This window comes from Giraffa tippelskirchi, chromosome 1 (assembly GCF_054371585.1).
Source record: "Giraffa tippelskirchi isolate mGirTip1 chromosome 1, T2T-mGirTip1v1.2.pri, whole genome shotgun sequence".
Lineage (NCBI taxonomy): Eukaryota > Metazoa > Chordata > Mammalia > Artiodactyla > Giraffidae > Giraffa > Giraffa tippelskirchi.
In genome coordinates this window covers 159,909,057-159,925,853 of record NC_137275.1, presented here as the reverse complement: position 1 = coordinate 159,925,853, position 16,797 = coordinate 159,909,057, and the positions used below count along the sequence as shown (strand labels likewise).

The window sequence follows — 16,797 nt, the reverse complement described above, 5'->3', positions numbered from 1 at the left end:
ATAGGTCTCATGAAGTTGTGTTCACCTTCATTTCTTTTCTACTCCTCACGCTGGATAATCTCTATCGAGCTACATTCAATACTAATACTTTCTTCTACCAACTCATATCAGTTATTTGAGCCTCTTTAGTAAATTTTTCGGAGAAGGCAATGGCACCCCACTCCAGTACTCTTGCCTGGAAAATCCCATGGACGGAGGAGCCTGGTAGGCTATATAGTCCATGGGGTCGCTCAAGAGTCGGACACGACTGAGCGACTTCACTTTCACTTTTCCCTTTCATGCACTGGAGAAGGAAATGGCAACCCACTCCAGTATTCTTGCCTGGAGAATCCCAGGGACGGTGGAGCCTGGTGGGCTGCCGTCTGTGGGGTCGCACAGAGTCGGACATGACTGAAGCGACTTAGCAGCAGCAGCAGCAGCAGTAAATTTTTCATTTTTGTTATCATACTTTTAAACTTCAAAATTTCTATATGGTTCTTTTAAACTAATTTCTATGCTTGTTCATATTCTCTTTGGTAAGATAACAATTTCACACTTCCCTTTAGTTCTTTCGACATGGTTTCATTGAGTTCCTTAAACATATTTACAATAGCTAACTTAAAGTCTTTGTCTTTTAAATCCAAATCTAGACTTCCACAGGGGTACTTTTCTGTTGGGTAGTTTTTCACTTTTTCCCATGTATGTAGCACTTTTCTATTTCTTAAAGATCTCATAATTTTTGTGTTGAAAGCTAGCCATTTTAAATAATACGTTTTTTAACAATTCTGGTATCAGAATCTTCCACAGTGCCCCACTAAGACTTTTTAATCATTAGCTCTGTTCTTTTTCTTGGTGCTGCTTATCTGTTTAGCACTTTCATGAACTAATTATATATACCCTGTATTATGTGGCTACTGAGTATTTCAGGTTTTTATTTTTAAGCCTGGCTTCCTGGATCAGTATAATTTAGTTATCAACCAACGATTGGTCAGAAGATTTTTTTAATTGCCTGTGTATCTTCCACCCTTTGCCAAAGAAACCTCTGTGAGAAGTAATACCTTTTAACTTTAGGTAGCTTTTAAGATGGCCATAGCTTTCACTTCCTTCTTGCACAGAGCCTCAAAATCAGCCAGAGGTGGATCCTCTCCTTTCCCAGGTCTTTCCCGGGCATATGCAAAGCCTCGCACATTCTATAGTCTTTTAGATATCTTAGAAATACTTGGGAATTTTTCAAAATTCCCTATGGCTGGCTAATCCTCAAGGATTTCCTTTTAAGTTCCTGGCAAGGCTCTTGTTTGCCCCACCAGAAATCACAGCCTTAAATGGTGGAGATGTTGCCAAGAGTGGCTACTGTTTCAGCAAAGTCCAGTGGGTAGGCCTTTTTTTCCCCCAACTGAGCTGGGCCCTGAGTCAAATCAACAGCCAGTCTCTCTGAGAACTGGGTTTTCCCAGGTAGCTGCAAGTTCAGGCAAAACATTAACTGTGCTCTAGATATGGTGCTTTTCATGGACCTCCAAAAGTGGTCAGATCTCTCCATTGTCAAAAATGTTGCCAGCTTTTGCTATACCACAAGCTGGGAAAGGAGGGAAAATGGGAATGGTCACAAATCAGACACCACTGTCATCACCCATAGTTCAGTAGTTTTCTCTTGGACACACAATTTTTAGTTCACCCTCTGGTTCTGATCAACAGCCATAATTCCAAAATGGTTGATTTTAGTTGTGTAGCCCATGTTTTTGTTGTGTTATACAGAGAGGGAGTACACTGAGGCCCTCACTCCAGCAATCTAGAAGCCAATCAAGCTCTGTAATATTATAAATCTCTCTTCATGTATTTTTTAAAAACAAAAAGCATTTTAACAACAAAATTGTTTTTAAAATTATACTTACAAGCATATAGATCACTGGTTCTCATCTCCAGTAGAAATTTATAAAACATTTTGCAATTTTTTTATTTTTACAATTTTTAAATTATAATTATAGAATAAAATATGCAATATTTATAGTTAAATAGGAAGAAACTGATCTGTGAGAGGAAAAAGATAAACTGCATGAGTAATGTCTCACAGTAGTATATCTTTCCTGTTAAGTAATAATGTGAATGATCAGAAATAAAGGTGAGTCCATGTCATAGTTTTACTCTCAACCCAAAAGGCCTCCCACGTCTTTTTGGACAAGTTCAACAGAGGAAGAAAGACTATTCCATCTTGCTCTTAACTGGCTAACCTAGGCCAAATCCAATTCAACTCTGACAGGGATAAAAAGAGCCACAAAAGACAGAGTGTGAAACTCAACAAAGAAGAATCTGACATCTGAACCTAGGAAGCAACCCTAGCTCCTGAGACTTCTCTGAAGAGACTCAGCACAGAAATAGGGTTTACCTCAGGTTTATCCAAGTATCCTGCCAAACCTGTGCATTTAAGAGCTTCTGGAAAGGAAAGTTACTCATTACTGTCATCTCTCTTCAACACTCCTGGATATTAGCAAACCACAAAAAGACCAAAACTGTCCAAAATGGGCCAAGAAAGGGAGACACCTTTGAGCAAGATTTCTATTTTCAAGTATACCTCAAGCTTCTCAAGCTTTTCTACTGTTGTGCAACAAGCCACTCCAAAACTCACTGCTCAAAAAAAAAAAAAAATTTATTTGCTCATAATTCTGCAATCTGGGTTCAAAACTTCCTGCTCAAAAAGAAAAAAACAAAAACACCTATTTTATTTGCTCATAATTCTGGAAACTAGGCTAGGCTCAGCTAGGCAGTTCTTCTGCTCATCTTGCTGATGGTCACTCACACAACTGCTTTGAGCTGGAAGATAGGAACTGGGCTTAACTAGAATACTAGGATTAGGGTGGCTGGGCTTCTGTCTGTACATAATTCCAGACCCTCTCTGATCCTCCTTTCCTTTTCCCCCTTGCACCTTTCTCCCTCTCTATCTCTCTCCCTCCCTCTCTCTCCATGTGGCCTCGGTTCAACATAATTCCTCTAGGAAGGTAGCCAGATTTCTGACATAATGGTTTAGGTCTCCCAAAAACATAAAAGTTACCTAGTTTTATTAAGGCTTATGCTCAGACTTCAAACAGCTCTAACTCTGTTGCATTCTGTTTGTTAAGTAAAGAAAGTGAAAGTGAAAGTCTCTCAGTCACGTCTGACTCTTTGCCACCCCCATGGACCATACAGTCCATGGAATTCTCCAGGAAAGAATACAGGAGTGGGTAGCCATTCCCTTCTCCAGGGGATCTTCCCAATCCAGGGATTGAACCCAGGTTTCCTGCATTGTAGGCAGATTCTTTACCAGCTGAGCCACAAGTAAGGCCCAGTCCAAACTGAAAGAAAAAAAAGTTCAAAAGGGTATGAATACCCAGATATGTTTCATTGTAACCACCATCAACATAATAGACTATTAAAACATTAAAGCCAATGTTCAGATGACTAGAATGGGAGCAACCACAAGAAACTATAATTGGCTAGAGTTAAACAAAGACTTAGCAATTATAATCAAATTTTATTCTGTTCCTTTCCATACTGAAGGTCAATCTAGGTTCGGTGAGAATCTTAATTATAGGCAGAAGGAAATGAACCTGAAAACCACTTATAAGCCATATGACCTTGGACAAGTCTTCCATTCTCTACAAGCCTCAGCTCCTCAACTGTAAAATGTAAAATCATACAGGCCTTGCTTATGTTATAGGAAGATTGTACAGAGCAAATAAAACAAGAAATGAGAAAGAGCTCTGAAAACAAAACTGCTATGCAAATAAAAGGAAGTAATATTTATCTGACAGGATTCTAGGTATAGTAAATCTAGTTAGGCACCATTCTCTCTTAATAAAATTATAATAATCATAGTTAATTACCCCATATGCTAAATTATAATACTACCACAGCAATATTATTGTATATAGTAATGGGCTAAAATTATTTATCATTAATATAAAGAACAAAAACACTAAAACTGTGATTTATTGTTGTCTGATTATATGTCAGGTGCTGCTAAATACTCCAAGTTAACTACAACTAATCCTTACAATAACTCAACAAAGTAGTTATTATCTCCCTTTCAAATAAATAAACTGAGTCAAGAAATTGACAGCTTAGATTAACTTGCCAACAGTCACACAGCTAATAAGTGGAAAATCCATTTTCAATGTTTAGGTGTTCTCATCTAAATTAAAGAGAAATAAACAAACCCAGGACTATCTGGCTTTAAAGTAACTACAACTAACTCCATCAAAATATCTCTCTCACACACAATTCTTTTTTATTTGCAGTTGAAACTGGAATTACAACAAACATATCTAACTAATATGAGCAATTCACCACCTTACTCATATGCAAAATGGTTTCCAATCAGAAAACTACCATTTTTTAAAATATCTAATCTTTAATTCATGCACTGAATCATGAGTTATAATGGTCTTATTATAATTTAGGAGTATCAATTGAAAAAATGATACATTTACATTCTAAAATATTTCTAAAAGAACACACTAAAAAGAGAAAAATAGCAAATATTTTTAAATGGCAAAATATGTACAGTACGAATTACAAATAAAAGTATATGTCCCTCTATTATGAAGAAATCTTAAAATTTAAAAGGAAGGAGGAGGAAAAGAAGACATTGTCCAACAGGAAAGGGTACTAACGATATAAGTGGACAATCACCAAAAGAAATAAAATGGCTAATATACTTTTTTAAAAATTTGCCATTAGTTACCAAAAAAATGCAAATACAAGTGCGTTTTCTTTTACTAACTGACTGGCATAAATATAAAAAAAATGACAAAAATTGATCACACCTAGTATCAGAAAGCATGCAAAGAAATGAAACATTAAAGTGTTACTGTTCCAAGTATGAAATGGCATGATCCACCTAGAGAGCAATTTGGTAGTTGATAAAAACACTGAACTGTACACAGCCTTCTACCCAAGCAATTACATTCCTAAGAACTTATTTGAAGAAAATTATTGGATGAAGCACAAAAGATGTATGTACAGTAATTAACCATAAACCCAAAATACAGAATACAACCTAAATGTCTAGCTAGAGAGCTGCTTAAGGAGATATGCCAAAAAGAATGCATACAATATTATTATCATGAAAGTATATGAATGTTAAAAGTTAAAAAACAAATCGCATGACAACTTTTAAGAGACTGTGCGCATATTTCTGCGTTTTTAAGGGAGAGGAAACATGCGCATGTGTGGCCAGGAGCATACCCAGGAATGCCATACAGACTCACCAGAGAAATTCTGAGGTGTGACAGCAGTCTTGTGAGCAGATGGGTAGTAAGCTTTGAGGAGAATGATTTTTTTTTACTACCTTTGTGTGTGTCTAGTCAATCAGTCGTGTCCGATTCTTTGCAGCCCCATGGACTGTAGCCTGCCAGGCTCCTCTGTCCATGGGATTCTCCAGGCAAGAATATTGGAGTGGGTTGCCATTCCCTTCTCCAGGGGATCTTCCTGAACCAGGGATCGAACCTGGGTCTCCCACATTGCTGGCAGATTCTTTACCATCTGAGCCACCAGGGAAGCCTTTCTGTATTTTCTGAATGTTTATATTAAGCATATATAACTTTTGAAATAATAACAAAATAAAATAATTTTCATTTAAAATGATGTCAACTGTCATAACCCTGAGGCTCTGTAAACTTTCAAATGTTATTACTTTTAATATAAAATATTGATTAAAAAGCAGTTAATATGTTCACTGAATGAAAGTTTAGTTTATTCCTCTTTCAAATGACAGCTTCAAATCATAAACCTTCACAACTGTTTCTTCTTACAAATCATTTAACATTTTTAATTTTGCTAATAATTTCTCTTAAAAAATAAAAGCAAAGCAGAAATATTTAAGTGCTTCAAACTATACTTAGTATAAATGTGCTATGTCTTTAAGAAATACTTTGCATATATAAGGGGTATACATTATTTTTTTAGACATAATGCTATTGCACTCTTAACAGACTACAGAACAGCGTAAACACAACTTTTATATGCAAACTGATAAACAAAAAAAACTAGTGTGACTCATTTTATTACAATGTTTGCTTACTGCAATGCTCTGGAACTGAATATGCAATATCTCTAAGGCATGACTGCATCATTTAGTAACCACTATGCTGTACCAAGCACTGGATTATGTACTTCATATATATCTTTTATTTAATTTTCAAAAGGATCCAAGGCAAAAGTTATTATCCTCATATTACATAGCCATACAGAGAAAGACAAGTACTGTGCAATGTCCCTTATGTGTGGAATCCAAAAAATAAAACAACTAGTAAATACAACAAGAAGAAACACAGATATAGAGAACAGTGGGGAGAGGAAAAGAGGGGGGGACAAGATGGGGTAAGGTCATTAAAAGGTACAAACTATTATGTATAAAATGAATAAGCTCCAAGGATATACTGTACAACATAGCCAATATTTTATAACAACTATAAATGGAGTATAACCTTTAAAATTGTGAATCATAATGCTGTACACTTACTTATATAATACTGTGCATCAACTATATCTCAATCAAAAAATTTAAAAATAAAAATGGTAAAAATCTGTTGACACATTAAACGTGTAGAATGCTATGATGTGAGTCTAAACAATTACTCTTATCTTGAATATGTGATAAACTTTTCAGTTCTGTTCAGTCACTCAGTTGTGTTCCACTCTGTGACCCCATGGACTGCAGCATGCCAGGCCTCCCTGTCTGTCACCAACTCCCAGAGTTTACACAAACTCATGTCCATTGTGTCGGTGATGCCATCCAACCATCTTATCCTCTGTCGTCCCCTTCTCCTCCCGCCTTCATTCTTTCCCAGCATCAGGGTCTTTCAAATGACTCAGTTCTCTGCATCAGGTGGCCAAAGCATTGGAGTTTCAGCTTCAGCATCAGTCCTTCCAATGAATAGTCAGGACTGATCTCCTTTAGGATGGACTGGTTGGATCTCCTTGCTGTCCAAGGGACTCTCAAGAGTCTTCTCCAACACCACAGTTCAAAAGCATCAATTCTTTGGTGCTCAGCTTTCTTTATAGCCCAACTCTAACATCCATACATGACTACTGGAAAAACCATAGCCTTGACCAGATGGATCTTTGTTGGCAAAATAACGTCTCTTCTTTTTAATATGCTGTTTAGGTTGGTCATAACTTTTCTTCCAAGGAGCAAGTGTCTTTTAATTTCATGGCTGCAGTCACCATCTGCAGTGATTTTGGAGCCCAAAAAAATAAAGTCTGACACTGTTTCCAATGTTACCCCATCTATTTCCCATGAAGTGATGGGACCAGATGCCATGATCTTAGTTTTCTGAATGAGTTTTAAGCCAACTTTTTCACTCTCCTCTTTCACTTTCATCAAGAAGCTCTTTAGTTCTCCTTTGCTTTCTGCCAATCATCATTAAATTTTCATGATGTTTTGCTTTATCACTGATGAAATTTATTTTCTATTTGCAGATATGTAATTTCATAAATTGTTACAATAAGGCTTGGGCAAGGTGAATACATATTTTGGAATCCATTATTATCAAACACTCTAGAGTTCTGTAATATGATGAAGGAAACATTCTATGACACTATTAGCATTACTCATAAATGCTACTAAAATCTAGAATTTTCAAGGCTTTATACATAGACAGTAGCTGATGAAACAACTTTTAAGAATAAATATGCTTAACTGGGGCTTCCCTGGTGGCTCAGATGGTAAAGAATCTGCCTGCAAATGCAGGAAATCCTGGTTCAATCCCTGGGTTGGGAAGACTGCCTGGAGAAAGGAATGGCTACCTACTCCAGTATTCTTGCCTGAAGAACTCCATGGACAGAGGAGTCTGATGGGCTACTCTGTGGTCACAAATAGTTGAACACAACTGAGCAACTAACACATGCTTAACCACCAGGCTTGGGATTATTAAGTACAATCAATATTTTAAATTATATAAAAATGATAATGCTTATAAATGTCACTTTACAACCAAGATATGATATATTTAATATAACAGTTTCTATTTTAATTTTTATTAAAAAACTATATTACTACTTTCAAGCCAATTGTCATTGGCCCTCATAAAAAGCAAGCAATTCATGTATCCTGTGTACTGTGCTCAGTACCTATTCAGTAAGTACTTAGTTGAGAAGGAACAGAAGTAAGCAAAAGGCCAGTAGTCTAATTTTTATTTCTAGATCCACAATGTCAGTATGAAAAGAGGTAGATATCCTTGTTTGTCACTTAGAGGGATAAGTTTGCTTTTCTACAGTCCTTGCACAAAGAAAAGCAGTATAGAGTCGTGGCTCTAAAAGCCTACTCCTAATGAAATACTTCCCAGAGCCTCAAAAGAAAAGGAGACAAAAATGGACCTGCTCTGCAGCCACCAACATTTCCCAAGGCAGCTCCTGTAGAACTTGACTGGAAAATACAATTTGAAAATTACTAATACAGTGGACAGGAACATTAGAGATCATGAGATCACAAGATCTGGGTGTACATGCTAGACTTTCCACTAAGCTGTGTAACTGTATTCAAAGGTGTATCTTAACCTCTCTTGGACTTGGGTTTTCACATACATAATATGGTTCCATATAACTAGTGGGAAAGCTGAGTGAGATGCTGTCCACACAGAAGAGCTTTATACTTTTTGAAGTGTGATCTACGATGTAAATGTAAAGTATATTATAATTTACATCCCGTATGCTATGCAAAAAGGAGAAGTATTTTTCCTTTCCTACTCCTCCCCTTCCCAAGACAACTTACTTATTTCACATATAACAAAGAAGTTTAAGACTATCAAAATGAAACAAAGTCCAAAAGTCAGATTAAAAGGAAAAAGTGGGAAGACAGCACATATAAACTTATTCTCCATGGCTTCTCAGGATAATTCAAGTTAAGCTTATCTCCCACTACTTTCCCAAAAGAACTCTAACAAAATATCCATTGCTTTTTTACTTTAAATTTTCTCTAACCTATTTTAATAAACGTTATTTGCAAGCACTTTTAACCAAAAGATATTATGGAAACCCTTTTCTCTAGGCCCACACAAGCTTTCACAATTATTAGATATGATATCAATGTCCATATCAGATGCCTTCAATCATGAAAAATGAATGACAAGGAATAAATACCAGACTCATTTGTTAGAAGACAATTCAAATAGTTTAAGAAATACGATAAAGCTGCAAAATTTCCCAGGAAAACTATTTGAAAGAGTCGGCACTGAGTCTCTTTAAATATACTATCAGTGATTAAGATATAACTCTTAAATCATAACTCCTATATACGAGTGCATAGTTTTTGTTACAAATCATATTACAAAGATCTTAGACATAGAACTATTTACCTTATCTTTCTTCCAACCTTATAGTGATAAAAAATTTTGAAAAACACATAGGGAAATTTTCAGTGCATCCTATTGCAGACTTTTATAAAACCACAGGTTTTTATAAAAAAAAATAAAAAAAAAAAGAAATCAACTATATTCCAATAAAAAAAATAAAATAAAATAAAATAAAAATAAAACCACAGGTTTGAAATGGAGGAAATAGCTCCAGTTTATTCCTGAGTCTTAGTGAAGTCTTTTAAGCAGCAGATTGTGTGGTTATCTTCCCACAGAAGCTGAAGACTAAAGAAATGTCAAGAGAGCAATGTTTACCACCTTGAATGGGCTGCATCTGAGCTGCATTCCAACTATGTAGGAAGGTAAAAATGTAATTCAATTCGGGAACAAACACAGTCTCAAAGCCCAGTGATGATGAACAGCATACATGTACTCAGACTCTACGCCTATCCCTCTTATGCCCCTCCCACCACCCACTCCACCACCAACCCTGCACTTTTCACCTTTCTGAATGCCGATGGAAAGCCTCTTTAAAGTACTGCTGTAGTGGAAGCAGAAGTTCACACAAACTGCTGCACCTTCTTACATAACCAACACATTACTGAGTAGGGGAATTATGACATCAGCAGTAGGTTAGCCTATTATTCTACCACATAATTAATATCTACTGATCCTCACACTCCCATGCCATTGGCTGGATTTCATAAGGATAGCTGCTATATTGTACTATCTTTAATTTGAATTAATTCTGATACAGGCTTGAAGCTTAGTAATCTATGAAACAACTATGGAAATGAATGTAGCACATGCACTTAGCTGAGTGCCATTTCAGGGTTAACCAAACACAGGCACATGCAGGGTGACACAAGGATACTAAAGGAACAGGAAAAGACTAACCTGTGAGGTTCACAATTGCTTTCACTAGACCCTCTGAAATGCCTAGAAATTTCACATTATAGGAGCCTCAACGCACTTTCTCACTACTTCCCCCATAAACTGTGTGTGCTAGCTGTTAGCATTTCACAGTGTAGCATGCCTCTAATCCTTCTTAAAGAGGGATGGGGAGGAGGATAGGAAGGAGGCGTGCTCTTGTGGTTTCTACAGCCCCACAGAGAGCTAAGCTATCTGAAGCATTTAAAAATATTAATTGTAACCATATAGTGTGAAGAAGAGTTCTAATATTGTTTTGTCTTAAATATATAAAGTAGTAATGAAAATAAAGTTCCTTATCATATTAGCTATTGTTAACCAATAAGAAATGAAAAACCTATCTCAAAATCTCATATTTAAAGAGTTATTGAAAAAATTCAGACATGAGATCCCATATTTGACATATTAAAGTACTCTATGTTTTGTGTACATTTACTTCATAATTTATAGAGAACATGGATCAATTACCTCATATTCTTTCCATGAGCCAAACTTAATGTATTCTCTACCATAAAATGCCAGAATGACCAAGTGGCCTAAAATATTAAAAGCAAGAAGAATTAGGTTAACATTAAAAATGAATTCTTTTTGATATCTAGAAACTATGATTACTTTTAATTATTGAACCTAGATAAATACTAATTACCATACAAATGAATTATTTTATTGTATTTCTTTGTATAACTATATTTTTAAAACTTCCAATGTAGCCAAAAAAATATTGTTTTGATTTTGCACAAAAGGATAGAGATTTTTCAAAGAATAAGAATGCAAGTAAACATTATGAACATAATAATTAGGAAGAAATATAAGTGAGGGAAAATAAGAGAAGAATACTCTGAAAAAAATCTACCCTTTTAAATTGTGAAGATGACAGACCAGCCAATTCTGAGAGCAGCCTGACACAGAGAAGCAAAAGTGAGAACAGATTAGCAACTAATATATATTTACTCATTACTTAAAAATAATTAAAATAAGATTTCTAAAAAACAAAAAAAAACAGAAACAATATACAAACAGGTCACAAACTGGAGAACTAAGTATATATGATTATTCAGCTTTATGGAAATTTTAAAAAGAAATACTTGGTTTGGAGAAGAATGGGCAAGATTATTTTAAAACTAATGATTTTTATTGGCTAATAAATTTAGGGAAACACTGATATACAAAAATGTAATTAAGTGTATTGTTTATATATGTTCACATCTTTTTTGCCCTAAATTTGGCCCATGATATCAGATATAAATTAGGTACACAGTATTCTACCATTTAGTCAACTGTAAACAGCATCATAGCTGCCTGGCGTGCTTTAGTTTTGCTTGTTTTCTTTTTTTCTTTGAAGGTAAAGGTGACATTAAGTGACAGTTGCCATAAATTTTTATGTTGGTCCATTAAACTCTGAAAAATAACAAAGCAAACAGGCACAGCTGAGTATATATGAACAGGGAACAGTCTAAATACACATTTTTGGGGTTACTTGAACAAGACAAGACAAGGATCACTAAAATAATCACAGGTGTTTGCTGTGTATTTAGGTGATTACAAGTCAGTTACAGCAAAAATGCAATAATTAACACACCAGAGTTCTCAGAAATAACCTGGCAATTTTTAACCCTATTATCAGATTTTCCTGATACTTTATTATCATTATGAATTATATTTTCTGACATGAGGCATTACTGTACATATTTATTATAAACTAAATGACTAAATGGGCTTCCCAGGTAACACAAGTGGTAAAGAACCACCTGTCAATGCAGGAGACAAAAAGAGACACAGTTTCTACCTCTAAGTAGGGAAGATCTCCTGGAGGATGGCATGACAACCCATTCCAGTATTTTTGCCTGGAGAATCCCATGGGGAGAGGAGACTGGCAGGCTACATTATATAGGGTTGCAAAGAGTCAGACACGACTGAAGCAACTTAGCATGCACACACACAAGTGACTAAATATAACAACTTTGAGAAAAATGACTATGAGTTATACGTCCTACAATTAGATTTTTCTAAGATAATTCTACCAACCCCTTTAGCTCTAATTCTTTTCAACCACATTCACCTGTACCTAACTTGAGTATCAAGAAAATTCAAGCTAATCTACAGTTATCTGTGTCTTCTCTCCAGACAAGTTACAAGTAACATCTCCTCTTTGAAGACATATTCCACCACCTCATTCTGATACTAACACAGTTGTTCAGGATCTCTTCATGTCTTGAATTATTACAAGTTTTTCAGCCTCCATATTAGTTCACTGATAACACAAATCTTTGCCACTTATGATTTTAACTTTAAAATCCAATTCATTTCTTAGAGCCTGTTCTCATTTAGTATTATTCAATTACTCATTTAAGAAAGAATTGCAACTGTTAGGTGCCACACATACAAATATTTAATATACATGATCCACACACATAAGCAGTTCACTCACTGCCATGACAATCACAGCAAGATGCTCCCTCCTTCAAAACTCCACACTGGCCCCATAAGAACTTATTTTCCTTCTATACTCGACAATGACTTTCTTCTCACCTCTGGCCCAGATAATCCAAGTATCTTCACCTTGCCGTTTAACACTGAGTCACTATAATGTGCTTAGCAATATGCTAGAAATTGATTAGGTACTCAATTCCAAACAAAACACAGTATTTTTTTGTATTCAGGTCCCACCCCATTTGCTCCCACATTCTATGATAACTTTCTCAGTAGCTTTATAATTGTTCTTTATGTTATATTAGATGTTCAGTCATGTCAGACTCTTTGTGACCCATGGACTGCAGACCACCAGGTTCGCCTGTCCAGGGAATTCTCCAGGCAAGAATAGTGGAGTGAGTAGCCATTCCCTCTCCAGGGTATCTTCCCAACCCAGGGATTGAATCTGGGTCTCCTATATTGCAGGCAGATTCTTTAATATCTGATTCTCCTGGTATTCACTTTTCACTCTCATTTTCTCATACTCCACAACTAATAGTAAACAAATTCTGACTTGCCACTCATGTCAGATGGTCCCTTCCAGTACCATACTGAGACCCAGGCAAAAGTGGTCACTGCCTTGGGTCTTACACTTTAGAGAACCCATTATTGACCTCTATCCAGGTACTTCATGAAGTAAAAAATCTGCAGAGTCCAAGGAATGCTTTCTGACTTCTCTGGTCTGTACCACAGCAGATTCCCAAGATTCTGAATTGCCAGGCTGAGGGCCCTGGAGTATCGTCCCCAGGACAGACAGAGACGTGGTCATACCCACCTACTGTAGCCCAAGGGGTAGTCAAAAGATAGTCTGCAAGGGGTGAGGCAAGGTTGCTTTGGGAGTGGGCATCTGGACATGCTATGGCAAAGAACCTAAAATGCAGAAAAAAGGAGGGAGACTACAGGATAAAAATGAGGTGACAGAGGCCAGTTCTCCCTTGGCCACTATGTTCTGGAACAGAACACTTAAAAAATCCGAAAATTCTAAAACCTCATTATAAAGCTGTATCGGTCAAATTAGAGCCCTAATTTGAGAGTGCATTTATTAACAGTTAACTGATTTACAGCATTTAAATATTCAGACACATAATGAGTGAACTTCCATGTGTATTCTTGCATCCATTAGTGTTAAGGATGGGCCTGGTTTCTACACCGTTTCAATTGATGGTTCACCAGTTTTAATCTTCATTATAATCCATCAAATGTTACAAATGTAGTGGCAGCAGTAGCAGCAAAAGCAGCACTGATAATACCACTCACTGAGTCCTAGCATATTACCAAGCATTTAATCTTTACTAAACTCTTTCACACCCTTTGTGTTACTTACAACCCAACTATCTAGTTATCTTCATCTTACCCATGAGTTGAAAGTAACAGAGTGGCAAAAGAAGGATTCTAATCAAGGTCTTTCTAAATTAACAGCCTAGGTTCTTCACACTACACTTCCTTTCAGATGATTAAGACATTTACCTGGCTTCAGACCTCTCCCTGCTAATCTGCACAGATATGCCAGATTAATCTCCCTAATAGATCTCTTTTACCTTAACATTTGATCCAGTTTTTAAAATACACACTGCTGGTTATCCTCTACTCAGTTAAGTTTCAAGTCCTTAGCCTGATTTTTCTTTCAACTCCATCTGCTTCATTATTTCCTAAAATACTCTTCAATTTCTTCACACCAAAATCATACCTTGCCTCTGGTTCCGATGTGAGTAAGCCCTTCCCCATATCCCTAGCCAACACACCTCCCTAAAAACGTTTAAGATCCATATCATCATACTTTGCCTCCTTCCTAAAGACTTCTCTGACTACTCAAGCCCAGAATCTTTTCTCATCCCGTGTTCTATATCCCTGTAATACCGAGAGTCTCTGATCACTCAACAAGTAATTAGCTATGAACTTAGCAGGGTGTCAACTTCAAAGGATATGATGTATCTTCATGTCACTTTATAAAGTTAATCTTTTTGGAAGGCACTATAGGGGAAACTGGTAAAGTGGCTCTAAAGACAAAACCCCCAGGTGATAATCTGCCTTGATCATATATTAGCACCGACTTTGGAATTGAATTTGTAAAGTAATTCATTTATGATTAGCAGACTTTCTGGTCCTCCCAGAGCCCATCTCGATCTTAAATTTTTCGAGGATACCAAAGAATTTTTGTTCATGTGCATTATACCTAGTTGTGCAGTGGTATATATTCATCAGCCAACTTTCTTCCCTTCAGCCCCAAAAATGCCAAATTTGTAGTTTCAACTCATTTCATAATGTAAATATTCCCAACATGGCTAGTTTCAAGTTAGCAGTGTGACATCTGAATAAAGATTTAAGAAAATATGAACAACATTGGCTCTCTCCAGCTATTAAGAGGAGTTTCAGCTCACTACTCGTATGTCTGTTCATTTATATTAGAAAATACAATGGAAGGATAAAGTCCAAGATAGTGGCATAGGAAGATCCTACACTCCTCCCATGGATAAACCAAATCTACAGCTATGTATGGAATAATTCCCTGTGGGGAAAAAAAATAAAAACTAAAAATTCTGCCAGGAAACAGTAAAAGGGCAAACAGTAAAAAGGCCAGATCACAACAGGGAGCAGAGGCAGCCTCACCAAGAACCTCATCTTAGCATGGCAACCTGCAACTGGGCGGGATTTCACAAATCCAGAGCCTCTCCCTTAGGAGGAAGGGGGACATGCCCCATATCAGGCACCCCAACCCTCAGGACATGCAACAAGGAGACAAGCCTCCAAAATGTCTGGCTATGAAAACAATGGGGCTCACATCCAAGAGACCCAAAGGACTGTAGGGAGCTGGGATACTTTAAAGGGCTTGAGCTCAGACTCACTCTCTGGACACCAGCACAAAAACAGCAGTTTGAAATCTTCTAGACTGTATGTGAATAAGATGCACTCCTAGTTTTAAAGCATCTACCAGGACAGAGACCTGATTGGACTCTATGGGGACAGAAAGAGAAAGTTGCTCAGTCGTGTCCAACTCTTTGCAACCCCATGCACTACAGCCTACCAGGTTCCTCTATCCATGGAATTCTCCAGGTAACAATACTGAAGTGTGTAGCCATTCCTTTCTCCAAGGAATCTGCCAGACCCAGGGACTGAACCTGGGTCTCCTGCATTGCAGGCAGATTCTTTACTGTCTCAGCCACCAGGAGCTGGTCATTTTTCTGCTCTCCCTCCGCCATGAAGGTGCTAGCAAGTACACCCTGACCCTGTACTCTCTCGCGGCCCTGCCGAAGCTGGTGGGCTCACCCAAGTCCTCAGCTCTCCTGCTGTCTCAATGAAGTTGGCAGGCATGGGCAATACACACAGGGAACACTCCTTGCTCATCTATCTGGCTATGGTGGCCGGGGGGCTGGCATTCTTGGGTCCCACAGGACTATTAACAAATGGAAAGATAGTTATGGCAGGCATCATCCTCAAGGCACCACAGAGTCAGTAGAATGAAACATATCCTAGATCTTTCACTGAAAAAGGAGAATTTATTTACCTTGAGGGGCAGACAGGCTTGCCAAACACATCTAGAGACTACAAAGCTGCCCAGTGAAAACAGGCTGGGAAACACCATCTTTGTGCTATCCCTTGACTTTGCAACAGTTCTCTACTATCTCCCAGAAAATAGCTTATACACATGACTGAAGCCTCAATTTTTGCAAGTGATGCTCAAGACACCTCCAGGTTACCAGCAGTTTATGATTGCAATCCCACAGCACTGTACATATTTGCATTCTTAAAAAGCTGTCTGAAGGTCTAGCTTCTCGTCAGCTTGAAGATAGCTGATGACTGAGCTACTTCCCTTTGGAACACTGATAGGTTATGGGCACAGCCTCAACAACTGGGAACTATCAGGAATAAGTCAGGCTGCTTGGACAACCACAAAGGTTCAACAGACAACCAAGACCCAGAGTGAGGCTGAAAGATACAGTTCATCTCCAAACACAATGCCATTCCTTCAAGATTGGGAAGGTAGTTGTTTCACCTAATATATAGAAACAGAGTCAAGCAAAATGAAGACAGAGGAGAACAAGTCTGAAAGGGAAGAACAACAGAACACCTAACAACAACAACAAAAACCTCAGTGAAA

The 16,797-nt window shown here is 37.2% G+C and overlaps 1 protein-coding gene across 17 annotated transcripts in view; it reads right to left on the bottom strand.

The window, feature by feature from the left end:
* Positions 1-16,797, bottom strand: part of RFX3 (regulatory factor X3) — a 309,752-nt gene that overhangs the window by 257,783 nt on the left and 35,172 nt on the right. For 9 of the 17 annotated variants that reach the window (XM_081502319.1, XM_081502339.1, XM_081502376.1 and 6 more), the window contains exon 1: positions 9,806-9,905. The exons of 6 other annotated variants lie outside the window; for them this stretch is intronic. The gene's annotated coding sequence lies outside the window, so the exon portion shown is untranslated. Of the gene's footprint in view, positions 1-9,805; positions 9,906-10,700; positions 10,769-11,498; positions 11,631-13,476; positions 13,628-16,797 lie in introns of those variants that run through there. 2 more of the 17 variants (XM_081502402.1, XM_081502413.1) reach the window with 2 other exon arrangements.